This window comes from Rhincodon typus, chromosome 43, assembly GCF_021869965.1.
Source record: "Rhincodon typus isolate 14 chromosome 43, sRhiTyp1.1, whole genome shotgun sequence".
NCBI classification, from domain to species: Eukaryota; Metazoa; Chordata; class Chondrichthyes; order Orectolobiformes; family Rhincodontidae; genus Rhincodon; species Rhincodon typus.
The window spans coordinates 2,828,058-2,834,903 of NC_063374.1; the positions used below are offsets into that span (position 1 = coordinate 2,828,058).

Consider the following 6,846-nt stretch of genomic DNA (forward strand, 5'->3'; position numbering starts at 1 on the left):
GATAGGGAAGGTTGGAGTGAAGAGAGGATGTTACAGTGATAGGGAGGGTTGGAGTGATGGGTCAGAGTGATGGAAGGAGGTTACAGTGAAAGGGAGGTTACAGAGATAGGGAGGACTGTAGTGACTGGAGGGAGTTACAGTGATAGGGAAGATTGGAGTGACTGGGGGAGGTTATATTGATAGGGAGGCTTGAATTGACTGGGGGATTTTACAGTGATAGGGAGAGTTGGAATGACTGGAGGAGATTACAGCAATAGTGAGGGTTACTGGGAAAAGTTGCAGTGATAGGGAGGATTGGAGTGACGGGGCACTACAGAGATAGTGAGGGTTGGAGTGACGAGAGGATGTTACAGTGATAGGGATGGTTGGAGTGATGGAAGGAGGTTACAGCGATAGCGAGTGTTGGAGTTATAGAAATAGGGAGGGCTGCAGTGACTGGAGGAGGTTACAGTGATAGGGAGAGCTGTGGAATCCAGTCAAGGTTAAAGAGATAGGGAGAGTCATTCATAGAAGACTGGAAAAGACAACGGAGCTATGCAGAGTTTTGAGGCTGGAGGAGGTGACAAAAACAAAGGTACGTAGGGATTGGAAGAGGTTACTGTGACAGGGAGGATTGTAGGAGCTGGTGTTGGTTATAGTAATAAATATTGTCATGGTTTCTAGAATAGGTAATAGTGAAAGGCTTCCCATGACTCAAGGAGATTACACGCACAGGGATGAAACTAGGAACAGGAAGAGTGTCCAGAGATGAAGTGTTGTAGAGACAGGAGGAGTTTATTGTGATCGTGAGGGTGGAGAGATAACTTGGTAGGGAGGGTAGTAGGGACTGAATGGTGTACAGAGATGGGAGGAGCTGCAAGAGGTTACTGTGATAGTGAGCTTGTGGTGATGAGGGATGTTCACATCAATAGCAAGGGTTTGGGGAATAAAAATGTAAGCAAGGTCGGGAGGTTTCTCAGGTCTGAAAGAGATTACATAGATAGGAATGGCTCAAAGGATGGGAGAATTTTTCACAGATAAGGAGGATTGTAGGGGCTGGAGAAGGTTACACAAGTTGGGAGGGGTGCAGGGACTGAAGGCCAATACATAGGCATGGAGGGTTGTATTGTTCGGATCAATGACAGGGTTAGGGACTGCTGTGGGGACTTACATAAATAGGGAAGGTTCTGTCTCCTTGAGAAGCTTACACTGGTACAAATGTTGTTAGGGATTGACGTTACTGATACAAAGAGGGATTATGGAGGTTACAGCCAAAAAGAGGTTTGTACATATGATATGAGTTTACAGAGATAGGAATGGTTCTAGCGACTGGAGGAGATAACAGTGATCAGCTGTAATGAATGGAGAAGGCCACAGTCACAGGGAGAATTCTAGTGGCAGGAAGAGGTGGCAGTCATATGGAGCTTTGTAAGGACTGAAAAAGGTTACATTGGCAAAAAGGGGCTGTTAAAATGCGGAACTGGAGAAGCACAGCAGGTCAGACAGCATTGAAGGAGCAGGAAGGATGACATTTCGGGTCTGCACCCTTCATCAGGATTGGGGAGGGGGAAAGGAACTCAGAAATAAAAAGAGGGTATGGATGGGGCTGGGGAAAGGTAGGTGGCATGGTGATAGATGGATGCACGTAGGGTTTGTAGAGATTAGTCAGTGGGAAGGGTGGAGCGGATAGGTGAGAAGGAAGATGGACAGGTTGTGTCAGATCAAGGAGGCGGGGTGAGAGGGAGGTCTGGACATGGGATGAGGCTGGGGGTGGAGAGATTTTGAAGCTCGTGAACTCTACGTTCAGGCCATTGGGCTGTAAGCTTGCAAGGCGAAATATAAGGTGTTTTCCATCCGGTTAATGTGTGGCCTCATTTTGACAGTGGAGGAGGCCCAGGATGGACATGTTGCCAAGGGAGTGGGAGGAGGAATTGAATTGGTTGGCAACCGGAAGGTGGTGTTGATTGAAGCATACAGAGCGCAGATGCTCTGTGAATTGCTAACCGAGTTTGTGCTTGGTCTCTCCGATGTGGAGGAGACCACATCAGGAGCAAAGGATGCAACGGACCGGGTTAGAAAACGTACAGGTGAATCTCTGCTGGATTTGGAATGAGTGTTTGGATCCTTGGATGGAGGTGAGAAAGGAAGTGATGGGGCAGATATAGCACTTCCTGAAATTGCAGGACTTCAGTCTGAAGGAATTTACAGATAGAGGCAGCTGTAGGGACTGGAAATTGGATACAGCAATCAAGAGGATGTTACAGGTCCATGGATGCTTTTAGTGGCTTCAGGAGGTTACAGAGTTTGGAAGGCTATTACTGAAGGGAGGAGGTAGAGTTAGGGAACATTGTAGTAATAGAGGAGATTGCAGAGAATGGATGAGGTTGCAGGCATGGGGACAGTTAAAATGGCTTCAGAACGCTTTACAAAGGGAGGTTTGCAGGGATTGGAGCAATTTACATTGGCAGGAAAGGCTGAAGGGACTGAAGGAGTTTATGCAGATAAGGAGATCTGTAGGGATGGTACATGATTACAGACGTGATGTGCTGTAGGACGGGAGGCAGGTGTGTCATAGGGACTGCAGAAGGTTACAGTGATACCATGTGCTACAAGGGCTGGAGGAAGGTGCATAGATAGGGAGGTTGGTATGTGCTGGAGGATGTTACAAACAGGGTGGACTGCAAGTACTGGACAAAATAACAGAAATAGAGATTATTGTAGTGACAGGAGGAGATTACTGAGATTTGGCATGTTTTTGAGACCGAAACAATTTACAGAGATAGCGAGGGGAGTCAGCATGGGAGTGCGTTTCAAGTATAGGGAGGGACTGTAGGGAGGGGAGGACATTACAGAGATAGGAATTTTTATAGGCGCTAGAAGGAATCAAGGCACTAGTGCAGATAAGTTGGACAGAGGGACTGTTTCCTTGCTGTCTGACTCTATGACATGACAAAAGAGACAGTGGTGGATAGGGAACACAGAACAGAAAGATCCCGGGCTTCAACACCACCTTCTTGAGAGAGGCCTGCTTTCACTTCTGCTATACTCATCCTCGCTCAGACAGCACAGGCCTGGAATGATAACTGTGAACTTCCTATGCTGTCTTAGAAAGGCTCAGTATAACAGAACTTAAAGTAGGCCTGTCACAAGAGGGTGGTGATTGAACCTGAGACCTTTTTGTTCTGTGTTCACTGTTCAGCAATGTGTCTATGTCATGTCTTGTGGGTCAATGTTTCAAGCCCTCAAATTGCTCTCCACTCTGTTCACTGTGTGTAATCTTACCTTGCTGCAGGATTTATTGAAGGCTCCAGAGCTCCCTGCCCTTGGTTTCTCTGACTGATGAACCATCTTCAAAGAGGTGATGGATGAGACAGGAATTGGGAATTCTGCTGAGTCAGGAACTTCCTGAGTAGCTACAAGAGACAGAAAAATGGACAAACTGAAAAATTAGACTAATGCAATGAGGATTACTCATATAGAATGATACTGAGCACCACGGAAGCCCAGTCTCCATTCCTGGCCTATGCTGCCTCGTCTCTCTGGAGTGGAGAATTCTTTTGGCTCAGGATCTCACAGTAGCTACAAAAGATGCAATTAGAGGCAGCAATTAGATCTACACAGTGACAGATACCACATGGAGACATATTGAATGATATCACCACAGTTCAGGATGGTGTCAGCATCAAACAATGGTCAAGAAGAATGTTTTTATTCGTGTTGTACTGGTATCAGCACTCAGGGATGAGCGAGCTCTGAGTGGGACAACTATGGTCGAGTGTTATTCTCACTAAACTACTAATCCAGAAACTAATGCAGAGGTGAGAAATAGCCAAAGAATATCCTTGAGGGCAGGACATCAGATACAGGCACTTGGCCTGACCTACATGTGACTTCAGACCCAGACCAGTGTGGGTGACTTTCAGATGCCCTCTGAAATGGTCGAGCAAGCTACTCATTACAAGGATGTCCAGGGTTGGGCAATAAATGCTGGCCAGCCAGAGACACCCACATCCCATAAGTGAATAATAAATAACCAGAACCGTGCTGGGTCCAGTGTCCAGGCCAATCATGTCGTTAGGTTTACGGACAGGATGGTAAATTGACCGAGAGGATGCAGGGACTGGGTTCAGGTGAAACGAGCTTTCGAAATCCAAAGAGAAAAGGTGAAGCATCATAACAGCATGGTGATGTGGCTGAAGATGGGAACAGGAAGGGACAGAGTTTACCTAAAACTGTACATTAGCAAATAGGTTTCTGACAGGAAATTGCGGTAAAAACTAAATTATGATGTTCTGCTTTTGAATGGACAAAGTACCTGCAATAAGATAGATGGTCTTGTGACACAGAGATAAATGAGGTTTACACACCAGAGAGATGTGGTTACAGGGTGAACAAAAGGTGGAGCATAAATATTCAAGGTATACAAACTTGTGGGGATTCAGGCAGAATGGGATAACAGGATGGGTAACCCTGACAGTAATGGATAACAAAGGCATTATAGAGAAAGCATTTGGCTTCAGATTATGAAGTAGAATCAGCACTTCATTGCTCAAAACTGTGTTAAGCAGGAATTCATTGGAATTTGTAACAAAAGCGCTGTGATAATTTTGGGAGACTTCAATCTTCATATAATCTGGGACAATCAAACTGGCAAGAGAGATATTGGAAGAGGAGTTTGGCGAATGTTTCTGTCAGTGTTTCTTTGAATAACACATTGTGAAATTGGCTAGAAGTAACTATTTCAGATTGACCATTATCAATCTGAAACTGAGCGAATGAGTCATGTCACACTGAGAGATCCTCTGGGAAATTGTGATAAAGTGGAATGCAAAGGGATTCTAAGTTTTAAAAGTAACCACACAAAGGATAAACAACCAATTACATGAGTTTGAGAGGAGACCTGACCAAGGTAAACAGGGTAAACTGACTGAAATATATGGCTGTAAATGAACAGTGGAAAACATTTGAAGGAATGGTGTAAAATATTCAACAAAAGGACATTTCATTGAGAAAGACAAAACATCAGCAAGAAATTTCAACCTGTGCCTCACTCAGTAAAGGAGCAGATATAATTAAGAAAGGCTTAGAAGACCACCATAAAACCTAATAATTCTGAACAGAAAGCATGTTTAAGAAAACGACAAAGGTCTACCAAATACTGAAGTAGGTGTTAAAGAGATCCTAGCAGGAGGAGTTCTTTATTCATTTACAAGACGAGAGCATCACTGACTAGGCAGCATTTATTGCCCAGAGGGCAGTTAAAAGTCAACCACGTTGCTGTGCGTCTGGAGTCACATGTAGGCCAGACCAGGTAAGGATGGCAGTTTCCTTCCCTAAAGGACATTAGTGAACCAGGTGAGTTTTTCCCCAACAATTGACAATGGATTCATGGTCATCATTAGATTCTTAATTCCAGATATTTTTATTGAATTCAAATTCCATCACCTGCCCTGGCAGGATTTGAACCCGGGTCCCCAGAACATTATCTGGGTTTTTGGCTTAATAGTCCAGCAATAATATCACTAGGTCATCACCTCCCCATTATGGGGATGTTGTCACTTTACGAGGTTATTTTGTCTTGTTTCTTTTTTTCAAGAGAGGTTTTAAGGCAGAGGTAAAGAACTGTCTCTAAGAATGTAAACAATTTATGAGGCCTATTTACAATTGAAGCAATCCAAGCAACTTGGGTGCGGCCAGCTCTCACAGACCAGGCTTTCTAGTTTTTTTTTAGTTTGTATGTTTAGTTTTAATCAGAAACCTTTGGGGTCTCAAAAGAGTTTGAAGTTTCAGTGCATGTCTCCTAGCTGCTACTTTCTCTGACTGTTCTCTTGATTTTTTTTGCTCCTGGATTGGAAAACTGTGTGTGAGGTTCTGTGTCTGAATTTGCCTTTTGCCAAGAGGTGTGGTTATGTGAATTTATTATATTGGAACAGTTAATTAATAATAGTTACTGAATCAATTATTCAGTTAAGGTTTCCAACAGTTAGGTTATTCTAAATTCTTTTTTCTTTTGTTTGTATTTTACCTACAGTGTTGAAATAAATTGTGTTTTTCTTAACATTGAATGGTTTGTCCATTTGCATTGCATCTGGAAAACGATACTTCACATCTATCTTTTAAATAAGAAACTGTTATGGTCTAGGCCATCTTCTTAAAATATATTGTGGGGTCTGGCCTGGTCTCCCAAATTGAGGACTCTTGTCAGGAACAAAGTCTATAATTCCAAATTGGGTTTAAGATTGTTAGACTCAAAGGTGGCGAGTGATAGGTGTTAGTGTCTTCTGTTCCTGGTGTTGATTCTTGTTGATTTTAGCAGGGTGTTCCTTCTGTTGTAATGGCTCATTTGGTCACTAACAATTTTCTGGGGGTTGAAGAAATGACATCAGGAGTTTTAAAAGTAGTGAGCAAGGCAAAGTTTTCGGATTGGCAGACCAGCTGCAGGTCACATTGTCTTTGTCCATGCGCAAAGGTGAGGGAATTACAGCAATAACTCGACATTTAAAAATGCCGGAAATGGCTACAATTCAATCAACAATTCAACAAAGCAATTTGAAGTTTGATAAAAATCAGAGGAAAAAGAGAAAGAGAGAAAATTTAAACTTACAAAGTTGGCAATTAGAAAGGAGAGTCAACTTAAAAGGCTGGAGGTGAAGGCAGAAGGCAAGCGCCGTGAGGAGGTTAGTGATGATGAGCAAACCCACCCTAACAAAACCCTGATGGGCATCTGTTTATGTCCCAAAATTGCCTAAATTCGATGAAAAGCATGTAGAGGCCTTTTTCATTTCATTTGAGAAAGTCTTTAAACACATGAACTGGCCTATGACACATGTGGGTTTTGTTGATCCAAACAAAGTTGGCAAGTAGAAC

General features: G+C 43.3%; 1 protein-coding gene across 1 annotated transcript in view; it reads left to right on the plus strand.

The window, feature by feature from the left end:
* The window catches only part of LOC109923507 (gastrula zinc finger protein XlCGF8.2DB-like), a 41,331-nt gene extending 36,085 nt beyond the window's left edge, over positions 1-5,246 (plus strand). The window contains exon 5 of the transcript XR_007265995.1: positions 3,272-5,246. The gene's annotated coding sequence lies outside the window, so the exon portion shown is untranslated. The remainder of the gene's footprint in view (positions 1-3,271) is intronic.
* The last annotated feature ends 1,600 nt before the right edge of the window (positions 5,247-6,846 follow it).